This window comes from Tamandua tetradactyla, chromosome 4, assembly GCF_023851605.1.
Source record: "Tamandua tetradactyla isolate mTamTet1 chromosome 4, mTamTet1.pri, whole genome shotgun sequence".
Classification (NCBI taxonomy): Eukaryota; Metazoa; Chordata; class Mammalia; order Pilosa; family Myrmecophagidae; genus Tamandua; species Tamandua tetradactyla.
Window position 1 is genome coordinate 80651743 of NC_135330.1, and position 12141 is coordinate 80663883.

The window sequence follows — 12141 nt, forward strand, 5'->3', positions numbered from 1 at the left end:
AACTCACTCTTAGCCTTCAGCTAATTTACCAGCCAGAGCACCCAAAACATGTTTATATACCTGACTCTCATGTCAGATGACTTTCAGGGAATGAAAGCCGTCTCTCAGTCCATAAAAAGCCAGTGACCCTACAGTATTTCATTTTCTGCTTCTTGATACAAACACATGGAACAACACCTAATTTCAGTTCAAACTCGTTTCCCTTTTATTAAGGTCCAAGTTACCATGACATGGTTTGGTTCTCAATAAAGGAAAACTTGTTTGAATAAAGTAGTATGTTATCATTAATATTTCCAGGCGACAGTTTACAATCAAGTGGCAACACCAGTAAACCCTTGGCAAGCCCATCCATGGGAGTTTGCCCTCTGTCAAGGCCCAGCTTCTCTGGAGTGCAGAGTCCCAGTGCATTTAAAGTTGGTCTAAGTTCCTGGATGACAAAGGGGTAGAATTCCTCATGAGGTCCTGCCTTGTCCTGAACCTCTAGGACGCGTACTGCACTAGCAGAGACCTCTAACCGCCTGCATGCCGGCAGAGCAGCATCAGTGAGGTTGGGTTCTGGAACCAGATCACTGCCCACAGCGTGTTCATCCCTTTACCCAGTTCCCAGGCATTGATGCCTGGCTTGTTGAAGTATGCCACCCAGCGAGCATCCAACTCCTCATCTGTCCCACGGGACCCATGGGAGCAGCAGCGAACCGACTGGACGGCCGCGGCGGAGCCACGAGCGGGAGGGAGCAGAAGGCCGCGAGGGCCGGCGCGAGCAGCTGCAGCTATGGCGCAGCGGGGGACAGCAGTGCCCAGCAGGACAGCGGTGGCGGCGGGCAAGGCCAAGGTTGAAGAGAATCAAGGGCAGGTTTCAAATCTTTAACAGTGAAGGTTTCTAGGTGGAATGAATTGTGTCACCAGTTACAAAACAAGCATAAATTTAAAACTAAAAAATATGGGAGCAAAGCAGGCTAAGATTATTAAAAATATTCTGTAGGTAAGGCATGATCCATGCTAACTGAAAGCAAAAGAAAGTGGATTTGATTATGGAAAATCAATTATGAAACTGATATTCATTGAGGTTCTTAAAAAACAAGAAATGTAATCTATCTTTCATAGTTTGAAACATACCGTCTATAACCTGCTTTCACACTCAACGTGTTATTAACATCTATCCATGTCAAATCTTAACAGCTGCAGGGTATGCAGCTTTAGAGATATATACCCTAAAGTACTTTAACCAAGAGGCCCCTGATTTTTTAACATTTAAATTATTTCAAACTTTGCTGTTACAGTAGGTTTGCTATTGAAGTGGTTTAAATTGCATAGAAATTTATTGCAAATTTAAAATCTAGGAAAAATACTGCAAAACAAATCGAGAAATGGGAAAAAATCCTGAAAAATTATCAAAATTGCACCACAATTACTGAGAGGCTGTAAAATTATCCACAGGCACTTAATGTACCTATATAAGGATTTTTACTTCTGATAATTTCATCATTTGGGCAACTGTCATGATAACCTATTTTTAAACATTTTTTGGTCAAATTTTATTAGTTTTAGAATATTTAAAAAATGAAATAAAATATTTCTGGCTATTTTTTGTAACATTCCTTTTCTTCCCAAAAGAGTGATGGTTGAACTAGCTTCTCCTTCAAAACTGTGTCTTCTGGATTCAGGATTCTCACGTGCTGTGTCCCTTGTCTTGACCCTCTGTTTCCAGTGACTCTGGTGCAACCACCAATTCACTGAACGTACTACAGCTGTACTGTAGGGTACAATTATGCCAAGTGAACTTACCGAAACACCATGTCACTTATTCTATTTGGCACAGGTTCATTTATAAAACTACCATTTATAACTGACCCAATAGTTCAAATAAGAAAGCTCTGAGGACTGCTAATCAGCCAGGCTTTTCTGTTTAGGATAGGGGGACCAGGTAGAAATTACCCTGGCAAATCCTTAGCTTGGCAACTTCTCTGAAGTGGATATATAAAAATTACAGCATTTCCCAAGCAACCAACTAAGTGGACAACTCCTTTGGGCTTAAAGTAAAGTGATTATATTTTATATCATTATATCACAATTTTTATATAAAATGTATTATACTCACTACAGCATTTCTGATCTGAGTTTCCTAGAAAGAAGCAATCTTCCCCATCCTCATTTTGCAAAGAATTTTGTATCGTTTATGTATATATATATGCTAAAAACATGGAAAAACACAAGTTTTATTATCTCCAAAATTTTTTTAATAGAGAAATTGTGGGTTTACAGAACAATCTTGCATAAAATACAAGGTTCCCATAAACGCCCTTATTATTAACACCTTGATTAGGGTGATACATTAGTTAGAACAGAAGAAAGTACATTTTTATAATTGTCCTGTTATCTATATATACTTCACGGTTTAATTTAGGATTCAATGTTTGTGTCGTGCATTTCCACAGATTAAAAAAAGGTTTTTTATTCTATCGCCATACATACAAATTAACATTTTCCCTTATAACCACACTCAGATACATAAGTCAGTGCTGTTAAGTATGTTCACAGTGTTGTCCTACCATCACCACTGTCCATTACCAAGACATCTCCATCATTCCAAACTGGAGCTTGTAGTCCTTTTCAAGCCTGACCTCCCTATTCCCTGTCTCCACCCTGCCCGCAGGTAGCCCACATTTTAGATTCTACTCTGAGCGGCTTATGCTAGTTATTTCATAATAGTGAGATCACACAGTATTTGCCCATTTGTGTCTGGCTTATTCTACTGAACTTGATGTTTTCAAAGTTCATCCGTGTTGTTACAGGTATCAGAACTTCCTTCTTTCTTACAGCTGAGTAACATTCCATCGTACATATACAGCACACTTCATTTATCCGTCCACAGCTGATGGACACTTGGGGTTGCTGCCATCTTGTGGCAACTGTGCGTAATGCTGCTGTGGACGCCTGTGTGAAGTGTCTCATCGGGTCTGGCCTTTCAGTTCTTCGGGGCATGACCTGGAAGTGGGGTCGCGGAGTCATACGGTAATTCTGTGCTTAACTTTCTGAGGAACTACCCCACTGTTTCTCACAGTGGCTGAACCATTTTACATTCCCAGGAGCAATGGATAACTGCTCCTATTTCTCTGCATCCTCTTCAACACTTGTAATTTTCCAGTTTTTATACAGTAGCCATTCTAGAGGGTATAAAATGGTATCTCACTATGGGTTTTTTTTTTATTAATTAAAGAAAAAAAAAGAAATTAACACAACATTTAGAAATCATTCCATTCTACATATGCAATCAGTAATTCTTAACATCATCACATAGATGCATGATCATCATTTCTTAGTACATTTGCATCGATTTAGGAAAAGAACTAGCAAAACAACAGAAAAAGATATAGAATGTTAATATAGAGAAAAAAATAAAAAAATAATAATTTTAAAAAGACAAACAAACAAACAAAAAACTATAGCTCAGATGCAGCTTCATTCAGTGTTTTAACATAATTACATTACAATTAGGTATTATTGTGCTGTCCATTTTTGAGTTTTTGTATCTAGTCCTGTTGCACAGTCTGTATCCCTTCAGCTCCAATTACCCATTATCTTACCCTGTTTCTAACTCCTGCTGGTCTCTGTTACCAATGACATATTCCAGGTTTATTCTCGAATGTCGGTTCACATCAGCGGGACCATACAGTATTTGTCCTTTAGTTTTTGGCTAGACTCACTCAGCATAGTGTTCTCTAGGTTCATCCATGTTATTACATGCTTCATAAGTTTATCCTGTCTTAAAGCTGCATAATATGCCATCGTATGTATATACCACAGTTTGTTTAGCCACTCGTCTGTTGATGGACATTTTGGCTGTTTCCATCTCTTTGCAATTGTAAATAACGCTGCTATAAACATTGGTGTGCAAATGTCCATTTGTGTCTTTGCCCTTAAGTCCTTTGAGTAGATACCTAGCAATGGTATTGCTGGGTCGTATGGCAATTCTATATTTAGTTTTTTGAGGAACCGCCAAACTGCCTTCCACAGTGGTTCCACCATTTGACCTTCCCACCAACAGTGGATAAGTGTGCCTCTTTCTCCGCATCCTCTCCAGCACTTGTCATGTTCTGTTTTGTTGATAATGGCCATTCTGGTGGGTGTGAGATGATATCTCATTGTGGTTTTGATTTGCATTTCTCTAATGGCCAGGGACATTGAGCATCTCTTCATGTGCCTTTTGGCCATTTGTATTTCCTCTTCTGATAGGTGTCTGTTCAAGTCTTTTTCCCATTTTGTAATTGGGTTGGCTGTCTTTTTGTTGTTGAGTTGAACAATCTCTTTATAAATTCTGGATACTAGACCTTTATCTGATATGTCATTTCCAAATATTGTCTCCCATTGTGTAGGCTGTCTTTCTACTTTCTTGATGGAGTTCTTTGATGCACAAAAGTGTTTAATTTTGAGGAGCTCCCATTTATATCTTTCTTTCTTCAGTGCTCTTGCTTTAGGTTTAAGGTCCATAAAACCGCCTCCGATTGTAAGTTTCATAAGATATCTCCCTACATTTTCCTCTAACTGTTTTATGGTCTTAGACCTAATGTTTAGATCTTTGATCCATTTTGAGTTAACTTTTGTATAGGGTGTGAGATACGGGTCTTCTTTCATTCTTTTGCATATGGATATCCAGTTCTCTAGGCACCATTTATTGAAGAGACTGTTCTGTCCCAGGTGAGTTGGCTTGACTGCCTTATCAAAGATCAAATGTCCATAGATGAGAGGGTCTATATCTGAGCACTCTATTCGATTCCATTGGTTGATATATCTATCTTTATGCCAATACCATGCTGTTTTGACCACTGTGGCTTCATAATATGCCTTAAAGTCTGGCAGCGTGAGACCTCCAGTTTCGTTTTTTTTCCTCAAGATACTTTTAGCAATTCGGGGCACCCTGCCCTTCCAGATAAATTTGCTTATTGGTTTTTCTATTTCTGAAAAATAAGTTGTTGGGATTTTGATTGGTATTGCATTGAATCTGTAAATCAATTTGGGTAGGATTGACATCTTAACTATATTTAGTCTTCCAATCCATGAACACGGTATGCCCTTCCATCTATTTAGGTCTTCTGTGATTTCTTTTAACAGTTTTTTGTAGTTTTCTTTGTATAGGTCTTTTGTTTCTTTAGTTAAATTTATTCCTAGGTATTTTATTCTTTTAGTTGCAATTGTAAATGGAATTCGTTTATTGATTTCCCCCTCAGCTTGTTCATTACTAGTGTATAGAAATGCTACAGATTTTTGAATGTTGATCTTGTAACCTGCTACTTTGCTGTATTCATTTATTAGCTCTACTAGTTTTGTTGTGGATTTTTCTGGGTTTTCGACGTATAATATCATATCATCTGCAAACAGTGATAGTTTTACTTCTTCCTTTCCAATTTTGATGCCTTGTATTTCTTTTTCTTGTCTAATTGCTCTGGCTAGAACCTCCAACACAATGTTGAATAATAGTGGTGATAGTGGACATCCTTGTCTTGTTCCTGATCTTAGGGGGAAAGTTTTCAATTTTTCCCCATTGAGGATGATATTAGCTGTGGGTTTTTCATATATTCCCTCTATCATTTTAAGGAAGTTCCCTTGTATTCCTATCCTTTGAAGTGTTTTCAACAGGAAAGGATGTTGAATCTTGTCAAATGCCTTCTCTGCATCAATTGAGATGATCATGTGATTTTTCTGCTTTGATTTGTTGATATGGTGTATTACATTAATTGATTTTCTTATGTTGAACCATCCTTGCATACCTGGGATGAATCCTACTTGGTCATGATGTATAATTCTTTTAATGTGTTGTTGGATTCGATTTGCTAGAATTTTGTTGAGGATTTTTGCGTCTATATTCATTAGAGAGATTGGTCTGTAGTTTTCTTTTTTTTTGTTATATCTTTGCCTGGTTTTGGTATGAGGGTGATGTTGGCTTCATAGAATGAATTAGGTAGTTTTCCCTCCACTTCGATTTTTCTGAAGAGTTTGAGGAGAGTTGGTACTAATTCTTTCTGGATTGTTTGGTAGAATTCACATGTGAAGCCGTCTGGTCCTGGACTTTTCTTTTTAGGAAGCTTTTGAATGACTGATTCAATTTCTTTATTTGTGATTGTTTTGTTGAGGTCATCTATTTCTTCTTGAGTCAAAGTTGGTTGTTCATGTCTTTCCAGGAACCCATCCATTTCATCTAAATTGTTGTATTTATTAGCGTAAAATTGTTCATAGTATCCTGTTATTACCTCCTTTATTTCTGTGAGGTCAGTGGTTATGTCTCCTCTTCCATTTCTGATCTTATTTATTTGCATCCTCTCTCTTCTTCTTTTTGTCAATCTTGCTAAGGGCCCATCAATCTTATTGATTTTCTCAGAACCTACTTCTGGTCTTATTGATTTTCTCTATTGTTTTCATGTTCTCAATTTCATTTATTTCTGCTCTAATCTTTGTTATTTCTTTCCTTTTGCTTGCTTTGGGGTTAGTTTGCTGTTCTATCTCCAGTTCTTCCAAGTGGACAGTTAATTCCTGCATTTTTGCCTTTTCTTCTTTTCTGATATAGGCATTTAGGGCAATAAATTTCCCTCTTAGCACTGCCTTTGCTGCATCCCATAGGTGTTGTTATGTTGTGTTTTCATTTTCATTCACCTCGAGATATTTACTAATTTCTCTTGCAATTTCTTCCTTGACCCACTCATTGCTTAAGAGTGTGTTGTTGAGCCTCCACGTATTTGTGAATTTTCTGGCACTCCACTCATTATTGATTTCCAACTTCATTCCTTTATGATCCGAGAAAGTGTTGTGTATGATTTCAATCTTTTTAAATTTGTTAAGACTTGTTTTGTGACCCCGCATATGGTCTATCTTTGAGAATGATCCATGAGCACTTGAGAAAAAGGTGTATCCTGCTGTTGTGGGATGTAATGTCCTATAAATGTCTCTTAAGTCTAGTTCATTTATAGTAATATTCAGATTCTCTATTTCTTTATTGATCCTCTGTCTAGATGTTCTGTCCATTGATGAGAGTGGTGAATTAAAGTCTCCAACTATTATGGTATATGTGTCTATTTCCCTTTTCAGTGTTTACAGTGTATTCCTCACATATTTTGGTGCATTCTGGTTTGGTGCGTAAATATTTGTGATTGTTATGTCTTCTTGTTCAATTGTTCCTTTTATTAGTAGATAGTGTCCTTTTTTGTCTCTTTTAACTGCTTTACATTTGAAGTCTAATTTGTTGGATATTAGTATTGCTACTCCTGCTCTTTTCTGGTTGTTATTTGCATGAAATATCTTTTCCCAACCTTTCACTTTCAACCTATGTTTATCTTTGGGTCTAAGATGTGTTTCCTGTAGACAGCATATAGAAGGATCCTGTTTTTTAATCCATTCTGCCAGTCTATGTCTTTTGATTGGGGAATTCAGTCCATTAACATTTAGTGTTATTACTGTTTGGATAATATTTTCCTCTACCATTTTGCCTTTTGTTTGATATATATCGTACCTGATTTTCCTTCTTTCTACACTCTTCTCTGTACCTCTCTCTTCTGTCTTTTTGTATCTGACTCTAGTGCTCCCTTTAGTATTTCTTGCAGAGCTGGTCTCTTGGTCACAAATTCTCTCAGTGACTTTTGTCTGAAAATGTTTTAATTTCTCCCTCATTTTTGAAGGACAATTTTGCTGGATATAGAAGTCTTGGTTGGCAGTTTTTCTCTTTTAGTAATTTAAATATATCATCCCACTGTCTTCTAACTTCCATGGTTTCTGCTGAGAAATCTACACATAGTCTTATTGGGTTTCCCTTGTATGTGATGGATTATTTTTCTCTTACTGCTTTCAAGATCCTCTCTTTCTCTTTGACCTCTGACATTCTAACTAGTAAGTGTCTTGGAGAATGCCTATTTGGGTCTATTCTCTTTGGGGTGCACTGCACTTCTTGGATCTGTAATTTTAGGTTTTTCATAAGAGTTGGAAAATTTTCAGTGATAATTTCTTCCATTAGTTTTTCTCTTCCTTTTCCCTTCTCTTCTCCTTCTGGGACACCCACAACACGTATATTTGTGTGCGCTTCATATCGTCATTCAGTTCCCTGATCCCCTGTTCAAATTTTCCATTCTTTTCCCTATAGTTTCTGTTTCTTTTTGGAATTCAGATGTTCCATCCTCCAATTCACTAATTCTAGCTTCTGTCTCTTTAAATCTACCATTGTAGGTATCCATTGTTTTTTCCATCTTTTCTACTTTATCCTTCACTCCCATAAGTTCTGTGATTTGTTTTTTCAGTTTTTCTATTTCTTCTCTTTGTTCAGCCCATGTCTTCTTCATGTCCTCCCTCAATTTATCGATTTTGTTTTTGAAGAGGTTTTCCATTTCTGAAATATTCAGAATATTCATATATTCACCATTAGTTGTCTCAGCTCCTGTATCTCATTTGAACTATTGGTTTGTTCCTTTGACTGGGCCATATCTTTAATTTTTCCGAGCGTGATCCGTTATCTTCTGCTGGCATCTGGGCATTTAATTAGATTTCCCTGGGTGTGGGACCCAGCAGGTTGAAAGATTTTTCTGTGAAATCTCTGGGTTGTTTTTCTTATCCTGCCCAGTAGGTGGCGATCGTGGCACTCATCTGTCTGTGGGTCCCACCAGTAAAAGATGCTGTGGCTCCTTTAACTTTGGAAAACTCTCGCTGTAGGGGAGGGTCGCCAGCCAAAGCGGCTTGGGGGAGTGCCAATCCGAATCTCCCAGCCGGTCCGGGAATCCATGCGTGGGGAGGGTCGCTGGCCGCTGTGGCTTGGGGGAGTGCCTATCCACCATTCCCAGCCAGACTGGGAAGTCACGTGTTTGGAAAGGACCCCGGTCGCCGGTCTCCGCGTCTTGGGGGATCTCCGATCCAATTCTCCCATCCGGCCTGGGAAGGAGGGAGGGAGGGACTCCGGCCGCCTGCTGCCCCAGCCCGGGGAAGCTCGCGCCCCTTGGTAATCTCACCGCAGCGGGTTCTCCCAGCCAGTCAGCTGTTCCAGAATGGGGTACGCTGTCTTCTTGGTCTCTGTCGTGGCTCCGGGAGCTGTTCTGTACCGTTTCTACTTCCCTAGTAGCTGTTCTGGAGAAGGAACTAAGACCTGCGCGTCTTACTAAGCCGCCATCTTCTCCGGAAGTCTCTCTCACTATGGTTTTGATTTACATTTCCCTGGCGGCTAAATGATATTGAGCAAATTTTCATGTGATTTCTGGCCTTCCGTATACATTCTTTGTAGAGATGTCTATTAAAGTCTGTTGCTCATATTTAAATTAGGTTGTTTGTCTTTTTGTTGTTAAGTTGTAGAATTTCTTTTTATAACTCCTTAATAACCTTATTGGATATGTGGTTTCAAATATTTTTCCCATTGAGTAGGTTGTCATTTTACTTTCATGATAAACTCCTATGAGGCAGAAAAGTTTTTAATATTGATGAGGTCTCATTTATATAAATATTTTTTTCTTTTTGCTTGTGTTTTCTATGTAAAGGCTAAGAAACTATTGCCTACCAAAAGGTCTTGAAGCTGCTTCCAGGGCTTAGTCAGTTCTCTCATTTAGGCCTTTATCAATTTTGAGTTGATTTTTGTATAAGGGAGGGGATTCCTTTTTTTTTAAGCAAATGGAGATCCAGTCTTCCTAGCAACATTTGTTGAAGAGATTATTCTTTTGCAAATGAGTGGTCTTTGCCCCCTTGTCAAAAATCATTTGGTAGCCCCCACTTCCTAGCCCCCATGTTCTGGAGAAGCTAGAAGGAAAAATTTGTAATGATGGTTATGGTAGTATACAACAAACTCTGGGGTCTGTCTTGTGACTACTTGTTTAAGATGGTCTGAAAATTACTGCTTTTTTCTTCCTTTGCTTTGTATATATGTTACATTATACAATAAAAAAAGTTTTTAAAAAAATCATTTGGCCATTAATATGAGGGTTGATTTGTGAGCCTATATGAGTGTCCTTATGCCGGTACCATGCAGTTTTGATTACTGTAGCTTTGTAAAACGTTTTAAGATCGGGAAGTGAGAGTGTCTGAACTTCATTCTTTTTCAAAATGACTTTGGCTATTCAGGGCCCCTTACCCTTCCACGTAAATTTTGACGGGCTTTTCTATTTCTGCAAGGAAGGTTGATGAAAGTTTGATTGGAATTGCTTTCTATCTGTAGATCACATTGGGGAAAATTGACATCTCAGGAGTATTTAGTCTTCCAATCCATGAGCATGGAATGCTCTTCCATTTATTTAGGTCTTCTCTGATTTACAGTTGTCTGTGGACAAGTGTGTGCTGATCTAAATCTGTTGTGGACCCCAGAAAAGCCCTGTTCTTTAATCCTCATTCAATACTGTTGGGTGGGGTCTTTTTGATTGTTTCCATGGAGATGTGACCCACCTAATTGTGGGCACTAACTTTTGATTACTCGGTTTCCATGGAGATGTGTCTCGATCCATCCATGTGTGGGGTTGCTTACCTGAGTCCTTTAAGAGGGAACTGTTCTGGAAAAAGTTTTAGTGCCAACAGAACCCACACAGCCAGTAGAGAATGCTAGCAGATGTCACCATGTGGCTTCCCAGGTGAGAGAGAAACCCCGAACCTCATCAGCCCTTTCTTTGGATTTAAGGTATCTTTCTCTGAATGTCTTAGTTTGGACATTTCTATGGCTGTAGGACTGCAAACTTGCAACTTAATAAATTTCCTTTTCAAAATCCTTTCCATTTCTGGTATAATTCACTCCAGCAGTTTTAGAAACTAAACTGCATACATCCTTTGTTTAGATTTATTCCTAGATATTTGATTCCTCAAATTGCTGTTGTAAGTAGAATTTTGTTCTTGATTTCTTATGATTGCTCTTTGTGTACAGAAACACTACTGATTCTTGAGTGTTGATCTTGTTCCCCACCAGTTTGCTGAATGCATTTAGTAGCTCTAGGAGCATAGTTGTGGATTTTTAGGGACTTTCTACATATAGGATCATGTCACCTGCAAACAGTGAAAGGTTTCCTTCTTCCCTTCCAACCTGGATGCTTTGTATTACTTTCATTGTCTAACTGCTCTCACAAAACCTTCTAGCACGAGGCTGAGTAACAGGGTGACAGTGGGCATCCTCGTCTTGTCCCTCATCTTACCGGAAAAGCTTTCAGTCTTTCACCGCTAAGTGGGATGTTAGCTGGGAGTTTTTCATAAATGCCCTTTATCATGTTAAGTTTCCTTCTATTCCTAGCTTTCTAATTGGTTTTATCAAGAATGGGTGCTGACTTGGATTTTGAGACTTCTGGGGAAGGGGGTACAGCAGGCAGCGCCAGGATCCACTCTTACTCCGAAACAGCCAGTAGACAAGGCAGGAACTCTCTGAAACAACTGTTCTGGGGCTCTGGGGGCCAGGGGAATATGATACAAGGTCCAGGGAAGAACAGAAGGAAGAGGCTGAGAAATTATGTCACGAACTGCAAGGAGCTTGCTGAGCGACAGCGGCTAGCACCCATCCCCCACTCCCCAGGAGGGTCACCTCAGGGTCCCGTCCCTGGTGGGCTGCATAGATGGACAGGGATATGGATGTCCTCCCTCCACAGGAGGGGAGGAGGGCACAGCTGAGCAGCAGTCACAGCTCTTCATGGATGGATTCGGAGGAGCAGGTCCTGGCTGGAAGCTGCAGTTGCAGCCCGTCCCGAACAGGGACAGCACGGCCATCGTTTCAGTCCACCTTCTGACGGGGTGACATGGTGGATGTTTAAAGACCCAGGGCCTCCTTAGAGCTGCGGGAACAACCTGCTCAGGCACCATCTGCTGGGCAGACCAGGAAAGCCCAGCTCTGGGAGTTGTCAAAATGGGTCTGGCATCTTTACGGACCTGTTCCCCGGGGCTCCTGGAGCGGGTCTGCACCCCACCCCGTTCATGGGTTCCTGGCCCTGATTTCTGGGAAATACCGACTTGAGAAAGTCCTCTCCATGGTGCCCTCTTCCCAGAATTTGCCCTCTAGGGAACAGGAGCAAGAGACAACAAAAGGAGAGTAAATAAACACAATGAAACAAAATGATAGAGACAAAACAATAAAAAACAAACAGATCAAGATTTCTGGAGAGGGAGTAGAGGAAAGGATGCTTTCTCCAGGGGGTGAAACAACTGCATAAACAGTGCAATCTT

At 39.7% G+C, this 12141-nt stretch overlaps 1 protein-coding gene and 1 pseudogene across 1 annotated transcript in view; both read right to left on the bottom strand.

Annotated features, from left to right (window-relative positions):
* LOC143680304 (serine/threonine-protein kinase MARK1-like) overlaps positions 1 to 12141 on the bottom strand; it is a 50392-nt gene that overhangs the window by 11947 nt on the left and 26304 nt on the right. The gene's annotated exons all lie outside the window — the stretch shown is intronic.
* Positions 221 to 840, bottom strand: LOC143679259 (cytochrome c oxidase subunit 5A, mitochondrial pseudogene; annotated as a pseudogene).